This window comes from Maniola hyperantus, chromosome 6, assembly GCF_902806685.2.
Source record: "Maniola hyperantus chromosome 6, iAphHyp1.2, whole genome shotgun sequence".
NCBI classification, from domain to species: Eukaryota; Metazoa; Arthropoda; class Insecta; order Lepidoptera; family Nymphalidae; genus Maniola; species Maniola hyperantus.
In genome coordinates, this window is record NC_048541.1 from 4312770 (window position 1) to 4332117 (window position 19348).

The 19348-nt window shown below is 37.7% G+C and overlaps 2 protein-coding genes across 2 annotated transcripts in view; one reads left to right on the forward strand and one right to left on the reverse strand.

The window, feature by feature from the left end:
* LOC117982780 (venom dipeptidyl peptidase 4-like) overlaps positions 1-15193 on the reverse strand; it is a 45280-nt gene extending 30087 nt beyond the window's left edge. Inside the window, exon 1 of the mRNA XM_069499333.1 lies at positions 14948-15193. The gene's annotated coding sequence lies outside the window, so the exon portion shown is untranslated. The remainder of the gene's footprint in view (positions 1-14947) is intronic.
* Positions 6650-19348, forward strand: part of LOC117983094 (synaptotagmin-5-like) — a 65545-nt gene continuing 52846 nt past the window's right edge. The window contains exon 1 of the mRNA XM_069499287.1: positions 6650-7020. The gene's annotated coding sequence lies outside the window, so the exon portion shown is untranslated. The remainder of the gene's footprint in view (positions 7021-19348) is intronic.

Sequence of the window (19348 nt, forward strand, 5' to 3'; positions counted from 1 at the left end):
ATTTTGAGAGATTTAGCACTTGCTCTGGGTGGCACGTTTTGAAATATCTCCAATTTTTTTACACACTAAGTAGACAGACATCAAATGAATTGCCAGGAGACGCTGGATCCAGGTAGCGCAAGACCAAGATGCATGAAAGTTGCTAGTAAGGGACCATGTACTGCAGTGGAAGTCTATCAGTTGACGACAGAGACTATCCATCGACGATGACGACGTCGGCGAAAAATTATTTCGGACAGTTCTCTGTTACCATAATTCTCTATTATTATAATATTCGATAACGTTTCCCTTATAATAATTTTGAATTTACAATAGCTGATTCAAAATAAAACCGAAAAATATTTTTAAATTACAATAGACGTTCCTAAGTAACTATAAGAATTAAGAGACTTTGTAATTGCAACGAAAATATATATTGGCAAAATATTCGAAACTTAATATACCTACAAGCTACAAAAAAAACTTACCACAAAAAAAAATTCAAACACCAGCCCGCGGGCAAAATCCCGCTGAACTAAATATTGATAGGTATACATTTAATTTAGTGGTACTACAAGAGATTAAGATATCGGTATCTTTTGTAATGATAATGAAATTAAATGATCACTAATCAGATAATATGTGGAAGGTCTTGATAAGACCATGCAAATAAATAGTTCGAAATAATTTTGTCATCTGTGTCCAATAACTGGCTGGCTATTGAAATTTGGAACCGCCGAAAAAGTATAATTGGAGTATTTAGCACAAAAGTTGTAATTAATACGTACCTATTGTGTTAATTTCAATCATGGTAATTGTTTGTACATTTTAACCACAAAATGATTTTGTAATATTATGTATTCTGAGTCAATAGTGAGAGTATGAGCCAATCAGAGGTGATTGATTTTAAAATCACAATGTAGCTGTCAATAATTTACAGACCTTTTCTAAATTGCAAACATTAATTAGTTGCTAAATATTGGGACTCATCATCATCATCATCATCATCATCATCATCATCATCATCATCAAACGATAGACGTCCACAGCTGGACACAGGTCTCTTGCAGAGACTTTCACACGCTACGGTCTTGCGCCGCCTGAATCCAGCGCTCCATGCGACTCGTCTGATGAGGTCCGTCCACCTAGTGGGGGGTCATCCAACGCTGCACGCCTTCAAGTGCGAGGTCGCCATTCCAGCACTTACCTACTATTAATATTATTGGAATATTGGGACTACTATTTATTAAAAAGAAATACTCTTCATAGCAGAAAAACAAAAAAAAAATCTTAGGGAACGCGGTCTATTCAGAAAAGCTATACCTAGTGAAATAACAAACGAGTAGGTAGGTACGTATGTATTTGTGAATTGAAATAACAATCGTTTGATGTCTTGTTTGCTTCCATTTTGAAAACAATGGCTTTCCTCTTTCCTATTACGAGTTACGACTATTGTGTTTTATTATGTGCTTAGGAATACCCTATATTTATTAATTAGTTACATTAGTATAGGACGGTGCTCCTCGTAGGAGCACCGTCCCAAACTTTGCTATACCTACTATCGGTAGCTCCTTGGTGCAGGTGGTGCAGTCCAACTTGGGATGAGATCTATCGAGTAGACGTGACTTTGCTCAGTCAAATCGAGACATTTATGTAGGGGAATACATCTTACTCGTTTTCTTACTAAGTGTAAAAAGTTCCCTTAAATCCAAAAAGTTTTAAGATCAGATGTGCCTAACTTGGGGACTAAATTTTAAACGAGTAGGTATGAAGCAGATGTAAGCACTTAGTTTAACATTTGTTTTATATGCGAAAGTTAATTCCAAAAAGGTTTTAAAGTAGATACTTATAACGTCTCTAAGAGTACGACCATGGTTACTCCCTAGTTTATTTACACTAATTAGTACATTATAATCATACAAAGGTGTCCTTAGTTGTGTTTTTGGTTTAATTTTATTTATAACTTGGTTTGCTTTTTAGGGTTCCGTACCTCAAAAGGAAAAACGGAACCCTTATAGGATCACTTCGTTGTCTGTCTGTCTATCAAGAAACCTAGAGGGTAGGTACATCCCGTTGACCTAGAATTATCAAAGGCAGGTAGGTAGGTCTTATAGCACACGTAATGAGAAAAATCCGAAAACCGTGATTTTGTGGTTACATTACGAAAAAAAAATTAAAATATTTTAATGAACAAAATATAATTAGTATTTTCAACTTTCAAAGTAAGATTACTATACCAACTGGGGTATCATATGAAAGGGCTTTACCTCTACATTCTAAAACAGATTTTTATTTATTTTTATGCTAAATAGTTTTTGATTTATCGTACAAAATGACAAAAAATGCGACTGTAGTAGGTACGGAACCCTCGGTGCGCGGTTCTGACTCGCACTTGGCTGGTTTTTTTGCTGACACGTTAACATTAAAAGTACGCAACAGGTTGAAATTGCAAGCGGGGAGGGAACGCCCCGCACACCCGCACAGCCCCCGCGCTAACCCGGTGCGGGCGAGCGCGAGTGACGTGCGGGTTTGCGGAGCGTCCCCCCTGTTACGGACTACATAGGGATACCATCTTGAATTACGATAGAGATATACAAGTCACAACATTCTTGCGACAGAGTTCTGTTGCGACAGGCTATTGCCACGTCAATTTCCAAAAGTAATTTTCTTTCCGGCGAGGTTATACGAAAACTTTCTCAATCGTGATTTGGATACATAAAATCCTCTAGAAATACGCTTAAAGGAAAATAAATCGTGGTTTCCTTGAAAATATGGCGAGGAAATGAAGGCGGGAAATTGTAGCAACCGAGTTCACGGCGGAAATAGAAATTGATGTATTGTAGGAACCTATCTAAATATTTCATTGTTTATTTTTACCTACTACTTGTAGGAACCAATGTTGTACATACAATTACTGTAGTGAAAAGTAATAAAGAAAAGCCAAAGATGGACTAGGTAGGTATTCGTTCTTTAGTGATAAGTTTTTCTGTATGTATATACTATATATAGTTTTTTTTTGTTGTATTGACCTGTAAATTTATAAACAAGTTAGATAAAAATAAATAAAAATCTCTATATATCGTAAATCTCGAGAACAGCTGAACCGATTTCGCTAATTCTTTTTTCATAATATTCCTTGAAGTACGGGTCTGGTTCTTACTGAGAGAAATATTTTTAAAAATAAGGTCTATATATAAGGTAAGGTAAGGTCTATAAGGTAATAGGTCAGCTAGTAAAAAAAAAATATTTGTCACAAAAAAAAAATTTTGACCACTGGCTCCCAAAGAAGTAAAAACTGTGTCATGGGAGCCAGTGCAATAATGCCAAGACTAGCATTATTTTAGCAAATTTAAAACTGACTCTGGCTTTAGGAGCTACTCTAGGCTATGTATAGAGCATTAATAATAATAATATTATGTCATTTTATATATTTTTATAATACCTACTTATCTTAGCATGTTAATTTTAAACATCAGTTTAAGTTCAACAAAGTTTTATGTATTCGTATTAGGTAAGTAAGTATTATAAAATAAAACTATCATTTTTATACTTATTGTTTTTATCTTTCAGCGGTAACCTACATAATGGTATACCTACTTATAATATAATCTTAATACAGTTGATAAAAATGATTGTTATCATTTATTTCATACCGTCTTACATTGCTTATTTACTGAATAGATTACCAACGTATCTACGCGACTAATATTATCTGCGATAATAATTAGGGATGGAGGAACAAATATTTACTGACTAGTGACCACCCGCGTCTTCGGTCGGCGAAAATGATATAAATCCTCTATACCTATTCCGTATTCCGTAGGAATTTCGAACAAAATTTTGCATTTCTGTGCAAAATTTGTAGGTCCCATGTACATAATGTAATTCGACAATACCTAATATTTTTTGGAGTCGGACTCGGTGCCAATGAGGTGCCAATGTGGAGTCTCAAAACAATATGAAGAGTATAAATAGGTAGACGGTTCGTGCGGCTAATAATTGGCACCGGCTCCAAAAAGATTATTATTCAACTACAATAACACTTGTATACATAATAATTTATATTCGGCAATAAATTGAATTATTTTTTACTTTTTAGTGTTTTTGGTTATTACACTCGGTTTTTTTTTTTGAATTTTTATTACTAGCTTAAAACCACGTGGATATAGGTTATTAAAATCTTGTGGTCCAGAACTCTTTGATTTTTAGAGTTAACACCAACAACTAACAGCAATTAAGGCTACAATTAAGAGCAGCTGAGTATAGGTATGATTAATAACAGTCCCTAGGCTCTGGCTCCCACGAGAGGCGTCCAAATGTAAACGCGAAAGTATTTAAGCATTTCATAGCTAACTTAAAGAAGCTTTATGCAAGAGTATCCAGATTTTCAGCAGATTATGTACTTCCATAAGCCGCAAAAAGCGCCTTGACTTGACCACTTTTATCGGCAAAATCTAGTTTGTTTATTTAATTGAGTGTACCTACTTCTTTGATACTTGTAGGGTACGTACTTAAGTACCCCTCACCTATGGTGCTGAAACGTGGACACTGACAAACGGCGCTGTTCATAAATTAAAAGTCGCTCAGCGAGCTATGGAGAGGGCTATGTTAGGAGTTTCCCTGAGCGATAAGATCCTAAATGAGGAGATCCGCAGGAGAACCAACATCACTGACATAGCCCAATCTATTAGCAAGCTGAAGTGGCAGTGGGCAGGTCATGTCGTATAGGCGATGGCCGTTGGAGCCGGAAAGTCCTTGAGTGAAGACCGCGTTTACCGCGTTTACTACCGCAAACGTAGTGTGGGACGCCCTCCAGCACGATGGACCGACGATATAAAGAGGTTGGCGTGAAGTGGCTGGATGAGGAAGGCTGAAGAACGAGTGTGGTGCTCTTTTAGGAAGGCCTGTTGATGATGATGATGGTGAAGTAAGTACCAGTAAGTATAGGTATTGACTCTACAAGAATCAGTCTCTAAAGATTCTAAATGACCTCGTGTCTTCGAAACTCAGCACGAAACGGATTTCGATCAAATTAGTCAACAATTGGAAACGTTTTACGCAAGTGTAGTTGCGGAGTTACGATTGTTATTGTGTTATATTCCGTGTTGCCATTAGTTATTCAGGTCACTCTTGAGCGGCCCGTAAGGCGACCAGGCGCGCGGGACCTACAAATGGCTATTGTATAAGAACAGAAACGTGACGCGAAGAAAAAATTGATTAAATTATACCTACCTACTTACCAAATGCTGACTTCACAACGATTATTAGGTACTAGCTGATGCCCGCGACGTCGTCCGCGTGAAACTAGGTTTTTATTACATCCCGTGGGAACTCATTGATTTTTCCGGGGAAAAAGTAGCCTGTGTCACTCTCCAGGTCTTTATCTATACCCATGCAAAAAATCACGTCAATCCGTTGCGATGTGATTGAAGGACAATTAACAAACCAACAAAGAAACACACTTTCGCATTTATAATAAGGGTACTGAATAAGGGTAGGTAGGTACTGATTTCCTTCATCTTGTTGGAAAAGCTGACTGACTGACTGATCTATCAACGCACAGCTCAAACTACTGGACAGATCGGGCTGTTTGGCTTGCAGATAGCTATTATGACGTAGCCATCCGCTAAGAAAGAATTTTTGAAAATTCATGATTCAACCTCTAAGAGGGTAAAATAGGGGTTTAAAATTTATGTAGCCCCCGCGGACGAAGTCGCGAGCTAGTATAATTTATAAAAATAGCTGTTCATCCGTGTTTGCGTTTTGAGATAAGTCAGGTTTAAGCTTTATCGTATTTACCGTTACCCAGTACAACTGATCCATTTATCAAGTGGAGTCATTGGGTCGTTAAGTCGTTGACCCCATGTAACCTTGAGGATTAGACGTAACACACTGACTGACTGACATATCAACGAGTACCTAGTTGATAGTACCCGTGGAAGTCACTATCGAACTCGGAACGGAAACTAAGCACTTCTCTTAGACTGATAGGGCTGTCACTTACAAAACTCCTTTTAAAACAGCAACAAGGAAACTTTTTCATTATTGTCATTATTTTAGCTTTACTGCTAATTTCTGATAGCAAGATACAGGGTATAACCAGAACGCTAGCAAAAACTTTGCGTTATTGTTATCTACTACCTAAACACAATCCAATACCAATAACCATTTGCCTCATTTTGTAGTTTTAGTGATATTTTTCAAAACACACAGAGTTAGCTTACATCCCGAGAAAGGATATAGGCTACTTTTCATCCAGAAAAATAAAAGAGTTCCCACGGGATTTGTAAAAACCTAAATCCACGCGAACGAAGTCGCGGGCATCATCTAATTATCGTCTTAAAGACCTGGAGAGTGACACAGGCTACTTTTTTCCCGGAAAAATCAATGAGTTCACGGGATGTAATAAAAACCTAATTTCACGCGGACGACGTCGCGGGCACCAGCTAGTACCTAATAATCGTTGTGAAGTCAGCACTAGGTAAGTAGGTAGGTATACTTTAATCAATTTTTTCTTCGCGTCACGTTTCTGTTCTTATACAATAGCCATTTGTAGGTCGGATATAAATAATCGTTCGTCTACTGTGACAACCCTACGCGTAGAATTTTTTTTTTTTTTTTTTTTAATAGATATAGCGAGCAAGCGAGCAGGCGGGTCACCTGATGTTAAGTGATTACCGCCGCCCATGAACATTTGCAGCACCAGAGGAGCCGCCGATGCGTTGCCGGCCTTTTAGGAATTTGTTGGTCCGCCCCTTGAATAACCCCATGTTATAATCTAGTGGGAACACCGCCGATGGGAGTTGGTTCCACAGTTTGCACGTGCGTGGAAAGAAGGATCTGGCGCAGCGGACGGTCGAAGTGCACCAGACACCCAGATGGTGAGGGTGAAATTCCTTACGGTGGCGCGCGGTGCGGTTGTAGAAAAAAGAGGGTGGAATGAGGTCAAAAAGCTCTTCAGAGCACTCCCCATTATACAGGCGATAGAACACGCATAGAGAGCTAACGTCTCTGCGGTGCTCCAGGCTTTCCAACGAGGCGGTTAGTTTGGGATCGTCCACAAGTCGAACAGCCCGCCTTTGGATCCGATCAAATGGAAGGAGTTGGTACTGGGGTGCTCCAGCCCAAAGGTGGGAGCAGTACTCCATGTGAGGGCGGACTTGCGCCTTATAGAGTAGGAGCCTATGCTCGGGCGCGAAGTACCGCTTTGCTCTGTTGAGCACCCCAAGCTTTTTGGAGGCTAATTTGGCCTTGCTTTCCAAATGATCGCGGAATTGAACCTCGCTCAAAATGTGGACTCCAAGGATCCCAATGCTGTTGGAAGGTGTGAGGGGAGTGCTCTGAAAGAGAAGAGGCAGTGTAAAAGGGGACTTCTTGGCGGAAAGAATACAAGCGGGGTCACTACCAAACTGTGGAAACCGGATTTACGAATGGAGCTATTTCCTCTCCATAACAGGATTATCCTGATAATATTATCTTTGTATCGCTTCTCCTTTGAAAGGTCCACTTAATCCTAAATGAGGTTATCATTACAGACCATTGTTCATTCTGAAGAAACTAAGTATAGTACCTATAATAAACAACATAATAAATAAAAAACTCTTACACACGTCATCTTTATTCGTATACAAACTACAGTACATCGGCCTTTAGAATGACATTTCGGCATTGTAGTTGTAAAGCATTGTCTCTGTCAAACCGATATGACGTTTTGTCGGTCTCAACGACAGGGACAATGCTCTACAAATCTGCTATCTCCTTCTAAAGGTCGATGTACATTACTTTCGCCTGCGTACTGTACTATACTAATATTATGCAAAAGTGTGTACCAGTCTGTTCTATTTGTGTGCTAGCTTTTCGCGGCCCATTTCAAGGTACAGATAAGGTAAGGGGTAGGTACATCCCGGGGAGAAGCTATTTTTGTCCCGGAAAATCAGCACTTCCACGGGATTCTTTTTTTTTATTGAAAATATTACAATAAAAGTTAAAGCTAGCCTTATCTAATTACTATATAAATCATGCCCGCGTGAAATGGTGCCAAGAATACTGGCTGCATATCCGCGCTGGACAGCCAGGCTGATCCGTTGCGCAAAAAATGAGCTAGCCCTTCTGTCACTAGATGAGGCTTATTAATCGCGGTGAAATGTCTCGTAATTTATTTTTTTTGCATTTAAATTCTTAAAAAAATTAAATCCACGTGGATAAAGTCGCAGGCATCGTATATTTTGATACAAAGATAGCTTGCATACTGGAGACATAGAATACATTCTCGGATACCTAGGTAATCAAAAAATTCCCATGTGATTTTTAAAAACCTAAATCGTCGTGTCGAAGTCGTGGGAATCATGCATCTAGGTACCTAGGTAATAAGCATGGTCTTATTATAATAGGAGAAACTGTCTGAATAACATAACGTTATCCACAAACCGCTAATATGAAGGGTATTTACCTACCTAGTAAAAGCTGTAATAGCCTAGTGGTTAGGACGTCCGCCTTCTAATCGAAGGTCGGGGGTTTGATCCCAGGCACGCACCTAAAACTTTTCGGAGTTATGTGCATTTTAAGTGATTAAATATCACCTGCTTTAACGGTGAAGGAAAACATCGTGAGGAAACCTGCATGCCTGAGAGTTCTCCATAATGTTCTCAAAGGTGTGTGAAGTCTACCAAACCGCACAATATGGCCAGCGTTGTTAGACTATGGCCAAACCCCTTCTCACTCTGAGAGGAGACCCGTGCTCTGTAGTGAGCCGGCTATGGGTTGATCATGATGATGATGATGATTTACCTACCTAAGCATCAATCTATATGGACTGCACCTTTAATGTTTTTTCAAAACTTTCGTGAGAAAAGGGAACTTTTTGATTTCCCAAGATAAAAAGTATCTTATGTCAGTCTCCAAGACGCAAGCTGTGTCAAATTTCGGCCATGAACGGTAACGGACTTACACACACACACTTTCGCATTCATAATGCCCGCGCATAGCTGATGCCCGCGACTACATCTGCGTGGATCTAGATTTTTAAAGATTTTCCAGGATAACAACACACCAAATTGAGAACCTTCTTCTTTTTTAGAAGTTGGCTAAAACACCTCCAGATCATTTACTACGAGCAGGTACACATGCAAAAAACACGTCGATCTGTTGCTCCGTTGCGATGTGTTTTTTTTTTTTTTTATTGGTTTGCCAACAGATAGTACACATATTATAAAATAACAATTACAATTCACAGAGAAAAAATTTAGAGTGTACACCCAATTACTGGAAAACCGGCATGCATTTTAAAAGTTTGCAAGTGCGGGATTACCAGTTAACTTAAAGCTAAGGATACAAATATGAAAAAATAAAAAATAAAAACACTGCAATTTACAGTAGTACTAAATATTAAATACTAAATATTACATAAAACAAGAAAAATAAGAAAAATTACGAAGAAGCATACGAGTTTATAATGCTGCATCAATATACTGATGCAGCATTTTTTTGTACTGCTGCAAGGAGAGTGAATGAGGATCTATTATCATATTTTTCGCAGTTTTAAAAAGATTATTATGTTCGCGACATATTCTAATCAATACGTTGTTTTCTCCTAAGTTTGTTCTGCATCCCCTTATAATATAAGGCTTGTACGTAGAAAATCGAATTATTATTATAAAATAGAATTTTTACGGGGCACAGAAAAAATTATTTTGCGTAAAATGTTTTGCGTTGCGTATTGAAGGACAAACCAATAAATAGTGATGGATAATGAAGATGACCTGTAGATTATATATGGATCGTGTAGATAAGGCGAATTCTCGTCTCAACATAATGTTTCTCATAATATTAATTAATTTTGATGTAAGCAAATATATTCTCTCCGAACTAAAGATATACGCTATTACTTGTCGGTTTAAAGGTAATTGGAGGAGAATCCGTTATTACTTCGCTCATCAGGGAAGCTTCTAATTACATCAGAGATCTCCTTGAATTAGGTAACTTGAGTAAAGCCACTTATCTAATTTGTAACGACCTTGTTAACTTTCAACCGGATTTTATGTCAAGAATATAACAACTGGAGAGAATACGTTAGATTAATATGGCCACCTAAGTATATTCACTCTATCGCGAAAGTTCTCTGTAAGGGTGCCTTAAAATTCAGACAGACATACAGACAATAAAGTGATCCTATAAGGGTTCCGTTTTTAGGGTTCCGTACCTCAAAAGAAAAAACGGAACCCTTATAGGATCACTTTGTTGTCTGTCTGTCTGTCGGTTTGTCAAGAAACCTACAGGTCCCGTTGACCTAGAATCATGAAATTTGGCATGTAGGTAGGTCTTATAGCTGACATTCGGGGAAATCTCAAAAAAAATCTGAAAATCGTGAATTTATGGTTACATTATACAAAAAAATTAAATTGTGGTCATGAACTAATAATTAGTATTTTCAATTTTCGAAGTAAGATATCTATATCAAGTGAGGTGTCATATGAAAGGCCTTCACCTATACATTCTAAAACAGATTTTATTTAAGTATTTTTATGCATCATAATTTTTGAATTATCTAGCAAAATGTCGAAAAATGTCGACTGTTGTACGGAACCCTCGTTGCGAGAGCCTGACTCGCACTTGGCCGGTTTTCGTTTTGATGTATGGAACCCTAAAAATCGAGCGACTGCCGCGCTTCAGTTCATCGATCGAAATTATATCGATTTACAAAGCAACGCGGCCGCATCGCTGCCTTCACGCGGCACTGCGGCAAATTTTAAGGCGGCCTTAGGTATATTCTTATTCTCAAAGGTGTCTGAAATCTGCCAATCTGCACTGGGCCAGTGTGGCAGACTACAACCTAAACCTTTTCATTCTGAGAGAAGACCCGTGCTCGGTAGTGGGCCGGCGATGGGTTGATCATGATGATGATGATGAATGCCTATTTAAAAGTGAAAATGTAGCTCTAGTTTCACACAAGAGCGAGATCAAGGTAAAGATGTGAATGTAGGGCATACGCCGACGGCCGACCCGCTATTGATACCTACTCACTATTGTTTGTCACGTCCAGCGATATAAATGTTGCACTAGATCGGGCGCTTTATAGTAGCAACATGCTCCAATCCAACAATAATATACAGGGTGTAACAGAACGCTAGCAAAAACTTTGCTTAAAGCGTTATTGTTACTAGTATTTTTAAACCCGCAATGTATAGCATGCCTGGGATCAATGCTCCACCTACGACGCAGCATTGACTCCGAGTGGCCTACTTACGCAACGTTTGTGAACTTTGCGTTTTTCTTATGGTATCATATCAGTCATCATCAGTACTATCACCTGTCTTCGTTTTTGCTAGCGTTCTGGTTACACGGTCTCCGTCTTGACTCCTGTCAATCTGCTTAGTACTAGCTTCCCACGGTGTATGATTTAAAAAAAAGAACCGCCACGCACCGCGCACACAGCTCGAACGACGACGACAATATGTCCATAGATAACACACTATAATATACCAGAGAAACATATCTGCCCTACCCCACCACGGACGATACTCTTTCTATGGTGCGAGTAGGACCTATTCTGTGGCGAAACTGGTACCGCTAATGTGTTTCGTAAGTTAGGCGTAAGTATCTATGAATGACACACGTAACTTCCTGTAAGGTTAGCCACAAACGAGTCAATCTATTGCATCTAAAGCTACTCAACAAATATTTTTTGTTAGTAAGGCATAAAGTTGTGTCTCTTAACTATCAACCTACTAGCTAATAAGGACGGCTAGATTTTTAGTTTTTGCCTTTTTTTTTAATTAGTTTTTTGCAATCAACAGCGATATTTTTACAATATAATTTTACATAATAACAGACTGAAAATAAGGCCAAATAGGATTACATTTTTTTACAGATTACTTAAATAGATATTAATTATAAATTTATAACAGTACGTTTGATAATTTAAACAAGCTTTATAATAATATAATAATATGAAAATATAAAAGTCAATTAACTAGTAAAAATACCTAGTAGGTGATTCACAGCATATGTATGTGTGTGTGTATGTTTAACCTAGACTACGATCTCACTAAACAGGATCCTCTCAGATGATAGAAGGGTTAACGGTTATAGGTACGTACTCATTCGATTCGTATTTTTACGGAGTCCGTGATTTTACGGATGAGTGCACAAAATGCCCTGAGGATTATCTGTCTAGCGCCTAGGGAGTAGTGCTGCTATTTAACTTAAATTTAATCGGTCATTTCAAAAATCGCATACCTACCTAAGTAAAGTTTTTCTCAATCATACTTTTTATACTTTTAACGCCTTCTCAAAGGAAAAACGCATATCCTGGGTAAAAATCAAGTAAGTCAGTATCACCGAGTGTCAGTATATTCCTTAAAACTTTAAACAATATTATCATTTTAAATACATATCAAAAATTTAAACATTATATTCGGCTCAAGAAAGTCTTGAAATTGGATTACTTTTGAAATAAAACTGTTTTTATTGATTTCAGAAGATTTCTAATTGACTGACTATGCGGAAAACCGCATAGTCAATCAATTGGAATTTTTCAAAAATGAAATGATCGATTCAATTTGAATTTATGGTTCTATCATTTTCTCGCGATTCGTACAATTTACATACGTACGTTCTACATTCCACATTTTACGAAACTAAAAGTAGGTACCTAGCTGTATCAGTAAGAAGTCTGTTCAATTAGGAATTTATTTGAATAAAAGCTAGCGGTACAAAGTCAGTCCATATAACATTTACTCTTCGTCGAGGAAACTGTCCTCCAGTCTCACTGCGGAACAATCAGCTTCCGCAATGTGACAGTGTTAGATACTTGGGCATGCACCTAGACAGAAGGCTCACCTGGAAAAAACATGTTCAAGCCAAGAGGGATGAGATCTATCACCGATATAGAGGACTGTACTGGATGCTCTCAAGGAACTCCAGGCTTTCCCTAGACAACAAGCTCCTGATATACAAGACAATAATAAAGCCGATATGGTCATACGGCATTGAGCTCTGGGGATCAGCATGTGACTCCAATATTCAAATTGTACAAAGAGCTCAAAATTACATTTTGAAACAACTATCCAACGCGCCATGGTTCTTGCAGATATCGGAACTCCATGAGCACTTAAATATCAACACAGTAAAGGAAGAGATTAGAAGCTATAGTTGCAACTACAAAACAAGACTTACTAACCATCCAAATCGTCTGGCAGTGCAGTTGACAATGCCGCAGGCGATTCGTCGACTAAAGAGAAAGCATATACTGGATAATTAGCTGAGACCCATGGAGTTTTCCCGCTGGGGAAGTTGTCTCCAATCACGCCAACCAGTCCTCCAACCAATCTGCTCATAGTCCATCGACTGATCGCATGATAAGGCACAACAACAAAAAAAAAAAAAAAAAGGAATTTATTTCCGATGTTCGTGTGTGGTTGCCCTTTTTATTAGATGTGGGTACACAAGTTAGAATGGCACTTAATACCCTTGAAATGATGCAAGTACCTTGTTATAAATGTTAAGAGCACTTGTTTTGATTAGGTTAGGACTTAAAACGCCGTATTTTTTTACCAGATAGCTTTAACATTCCTACTGGCCTATTTTATAGGTAACTAGTGGTTCGCCCCCACAGATTAGAGAAAACTGAGACCTCGCGATATACCATAATTCCCATCAGATTAAACATGTAGCTAAAACTAACTATAATTATATTGTAATAGTTAATTTTTAACATTAGACGCAAAAGATTGTATGTTTGGATATAGAAGGTAATCTTCAAAACTACCTTTTTTTTTTTAGATAGGTACAAGTAAGCCCTTGAGTGCAATCTCACCTGGTGGTAAGTGATGATGCAGTCTAAGATGATAGCGGGCTAACCTGGAAGGGGTATGGCAGTTTTTATTAAACCCATACCCCTTTGGTTTCTACACGGCATCGTACCGGAACGCTAAATCGATTGGCAGCACGGCTTTGCCGGTAGGGTGGTAACTAGCCACGGCCGAAGCCTCCCACCAGACCAGACCAGAAATTTAGAAATTATAAAATTCCAAACCCCTGCCAGGAATTGAACCCGGGAGCTCCCACTATTAAGACCACAGCGCTCACCACTGCGCCAGGGAGGTTGTCCCTACCGAATCCGTCCGATTTCAAAAATTCTTTCAAGTGTTCTTCCTCAAGTGAAACTGGGCGGATCATGTAGGATAAGATAATTGCTTGTACGTCCTTACCTACTTTGTTATCTAGCAATTTACCGCAAAAATGCGCAAATAAAGAAAGATAATACCTACGTGCGTACGTAATTGCATGTACTATTTACATTGTATACCTAATGTGTGACTGTTTTCTATATTATACCTTCTTTTTGCACTAGTCTAGATCACTAGTAGATGAGAATCATGCAAACGTTAGCTTTTATCATCTATACCTACTAATATAAAAAAGAAGAAGCTGTCTGACTGACTGATCTATCAACGCACAGCTCAAACTACTGGACGTAGGTATCGGGCTGAAATTTGGCATGCAGATAGCTATTATGACGTAGGCATCCGCTAAGAAAGGATTTTAAAAAATTCAACACCTAAGGGTAATATGGGGGTTTGAAATTTGTGTAGTCCACGCGGATGAAGACGCGAGCATACCTAAGCTAGTTTTATTATATAAACTAACTAGCGACCCGCCCCGGCTTCGCATGGGTGCAACGTAGATACTAATGTGGGGTCATTGAAGTGTCATTGCCTCGGAAACTCTCAAATGAGAGGATTTTTTTCCAACCTAATGCACATTATTTCAATTTCTCTAGGAATCTCTAATTTTTTGAGAATTAAACTATAGTCTATAGCTATAAACCTTCCTCTTGAATCACTCTATCTATTGGTGAAAACCGCATTAAAATCCGTTGTGTAGTTTAAAAGATCTACGCGTTCATACATACATACATACAGACGCGGGAAGCGACTTTATTTTATATACTATGTAGAGACTCACTAACCTTAAAAAAGTTATCCTCTAAAGCCTCCTTATTTGTAACATTTTGTAACACAAGACACAAACACAGCACTGAAAAATCTTATAAAACTAGTACTTTATCTAACTAAAACTTTTAATCAAGACTCAATAAAAGTTTTTCGGTAAAACTTTTCTCCTCTAAGGCATAAACACGCCCATTGTGCACGGCGTATTTGTAAACATTACAAACATTCCGAGAGTGCGGTAATCGGTACTTTACCGCAGGGAAGTCAACGAGAGACTGCCGCCGTACTACGGTCCACAGTCATGATTCATTAACGGACGCTGTAGACGTAGAGTGTAAACTCATGTGCTAAGTACACTTGAGGTAATTTACCTAATCGTTTGTCTCAGATTCACTGGAACCTTGGGATGTGGGAATTCAGTTAATTTTTTGGTGTTTCCATAGCAAAAAAGCCTCAATAGCTCAACGGTAAAGGAGCGGACTGAAATCTGAAAGGTCGGCGACACTATTGTCGTTCCTACACCTAGCACAAGCTTTACGCTTATAGTTGGAAAGGAATGTTATAGTCACGATAAAAATTGCTAATATTCTTTAAAAAAATCCATTCGACCGACAACGACGCGCGTTGATGTTGAAAAGCCGTTATTCGGGAAGCAAGTATTGAATACTTGGTTCTAGGAGCAGACTTATAATCTAGTACTCTACATCATGATCATGATCAACCCATCGCCGGCTTACTGCAGAGCACGGTTCTCCTCTCAGAGTGAGAAGGGTTTGGCCATAGTCTACCACGCTGGCCATGTGCGGATTGGTAGACTTCACACACCTTTGAGAACATCATGGAAAACTCTCAGGCATGCAGGTTTACTCACGATGTTTTCCTTAACCGCTAAAGCAAGTGATATTTAACTACTTAAAACGCACATAACTCTGAAAAGTTAGAGGTGTCCCCGACCTCCGATTAGAAGGCGGACGTCCTAACCATTAGGCTACCACAGCTTTTTTAGTAATGTGCAACTAGGTACTTAATAGAATAAATTAAAACTCTCCTAAAGTAAGTTATTTTCGTCAAAGCTCTGAATCTACTGCAGCGTTGTGTAAGATGAACGAGGTTAGCTGAACTAGCGCCTTATACTTTAACAAGCTATGAATATTCTATCAGGCGCGCTCCATTCATTTGCTTCACGGGCTTGTTATACTAAGAGTACCGCAGATTACAAGTTCTAATAATGCTTTAAGAGATAACATACTACGGAAAAACGTCTGTGTACGGAAACCTGAAAAAATAATTTTAATTACCTACCAAAGTAATGAATTATTCAAAAAACCAAGCCATGTGCGAGTCAGACTCGCGCACCGAGGGTTCCGTATTACAGTCGTATTTTTTCAACATTGTGCAGTTTGCACGATAAATCTAAAACTATTATGCATAAAAATAAATAAAAATCTGTTTTAGAATGTACAGGTAAAGCTCTTTCATAAGATACCCCACTTGGTATAGTTATCTTACTTTAAAAATACTAATTATTTGTTGAACACATTTTAATTTTATTTTGTGATGTAACCACAAATTAACGATTAACGGATTTATTCCTTTTCTTACTTGTGCTATAAGATCTACCTTGCCAAATTTCATGATTCTAGGTCAACGGGAAGTATCCTATAGGTTTCTTGACTAACACGACATACAGTCAAACAACTAAGTGATCCTTTTCTTTTAGGGTTCCTTTTTGCGTTTGAGGTGCGGAACCCCAAAAATAAACACAAAAGAAATTATTATACTTACATATTAATAATTCATAGTCACACTTACTATCGTTTGACCTCTGGGTGTTTCCCCGAAGCCCGTTAGTTGTAGGACAATGTAGGTATCACTGTTGTTTATACGTACATAGTATTGTATTAGGTTTTTATCTGTTTCCCACTGAGAGGGAATTGGGTATTCCCACCAATTTGACCTAAAGACCATATTATTTTCGAAATAAAACTCACTTCACTTTTCTCTGAACCGTTATTGGTATAAACATAAAAACTGTGATAAAGAAAGCAATACCTACTACAAAACCCTTTGTACGTGAGTACCTCATTCATTAGGTACTGAGAAGTGAGATTAATAATTTCTCATTAGCGAAGAAAAATAAATAATAAGTGGGTAGGTACCTATAATATTATTAATAATAGGCTAGTTGACACTTTTTTTAAGTAGGTCTTAAATGGTTAATATTTGTCCTATTAGATCAAAAAAATTAACACTATATTTTTTTGCGCCCTAAAAACCGTAAAACTTTAATTTAAAAATATATTTTTCATAGACAGGTGAAAACACTGTCGGCCATGTTTGGTCGATAGATTATCTGTGCTCTGACGTCATGCATTTGTAAACAACAGCATAACCTACCAAAGTTTAATAAACATGACTTCTATACTAGTTTACATGAAAAATATAGCAATTATCGTTATTGTATCATCCGAGAATGTAAAAACGCATCGATAAAGACCACAGGAAAGTTGTGGATTAGAGTGCCCAGTAAAATAAATATACGTAACACGCGAAGACTTGCTTAAAGGGATCCTATATCACTAACGACTGCAACCCAAATTTATTTTTGCAAAGATCACTTTGTTGTAAGTCTTACTTAATAACTTATTCAATTTATAAAGAGAAAACGATAATTTTTTACGTTTACTATGAGTTTTTAGAAATATATAAAAACTAGCTTATGCTCGTGACTTCGCCCGCGTGGACTTCATAAATTTCAAACCCCCATTTAACCCACTCAGGAGGTGGAATTTCAAAAAATCCTTTCCTAGTGGATACCTTCTCTTTACCTACAAAGAATACACCCACCAAATTTCATGTATCTAGAACCAGCCGTATAGATGTTTAGGCTGTGCGTTGATATATAAGTTAGTCAGGACTTGAAATTTTATATATATGGATACTACGTTAGTCAATAGGGATGACATTTGTTTGTTTACATATTTAACACACGTCACATCATGGCTGACAGCGTTTTCTGAGTTTCAAATAGAAATAAAAACTGTATTTTTTTAAATTGGATTTATATATCCATCCTGCGTTTTTAATAATTGTTATTGATATATTTCGTTGTCTTAAGCAAAATACTATAATAAATAATCATTTATTGGACGAAATTAGTCAAGTTAGAAAATGAGTCAAGTAGCCTATTGTGTGATTCGTTAGGTAGGTTGTGACGAAAAATAACTGACCTGTAACATCAAAATATGAATTCGCCATAGCTTTTCTGCACATGTCATTTTACATAATGGTATGGTGTGATAAGGTTTCAGTTTGCACTTTGCATGCACGTACGTTCGCATCTTTCTCATTGCCGCTTTTCCAGGACAGTCCACACTCAGGTCTTCAATCTGGAATTCTAAGTTTAAATCTCAGAACAAAAATTTTAAATAGCTCGCCCTTCATCTAAGAACCCGCCTTTAGAAACCTTTCTCGATTAATTTTTTTTTTATTTCTACGGTTAAGTTTAAATAGAGATCTACCGCCGTACTCATAGTCGCTAATCGTTACTTAAGATGGAGTTAAAACGAGACAGATTTATGTGAGAGATATAGCTCTGTCTCGTTTTAACTAACCTTAAGCAACGATTAAGCGACTCTGAGTACGGCTGTTAGCCTAAAAAGTTCATATAAATTGAGTATATAACTATAATCTAAAATCACTATAATCTAAAAATTACAGCAAACAAGAAATAGAGAAAAAAAATATTCTTCTTTTTATTCAAAAAATTATATTTGTTTCTGAACGCAATATCCGAACATCGATGTTGATGACAGAACACTTTTGACAGTAATTATGACATTGGCAATTGAGTATTGACATATTTTGACTTCTTGATTCATTTGATTTGTGTGTTAACATTTTCTAACATTAATTTTTAAGACCGATAAAATCAATCCAAACTCCTATCAGGTACTGTGAAGTGCGAAAATGCCAAAAGTTATAGAGAATAGGCCACGAGACTGCACAGCATGCAGAATAGTCGGCTCAATCGGTCTCGTCGGTATTGGCGCTTACCTTGCCAATGCGGCCTGGAAAAACAAGACTTTGCCTGGGAAAATTGTTATATCTACGATCTCATTTGGTAATTCAACATTTTAAATACAACTCTGGCATAGCAGGCTACTATAATAAAATCATAACATAACCTATTGTGTAATAATTTACAAACTACAGACTCAGTGGCAATGGCAAACTTCTTGAATACTCTGAAGTCGTGACGATTGACGAGTAGCGTCGCACTAGTATTAAACAAGTATCACCTGGAGTAGAAACAGAGCATACAGTATACACGCTCGCACCGTGAGCTCTTGTGTATTTAATACGAGGTGGGGTAAAGGGCTTAGTGTTTATTGCACCGGCACAAACAAGAACTTCAG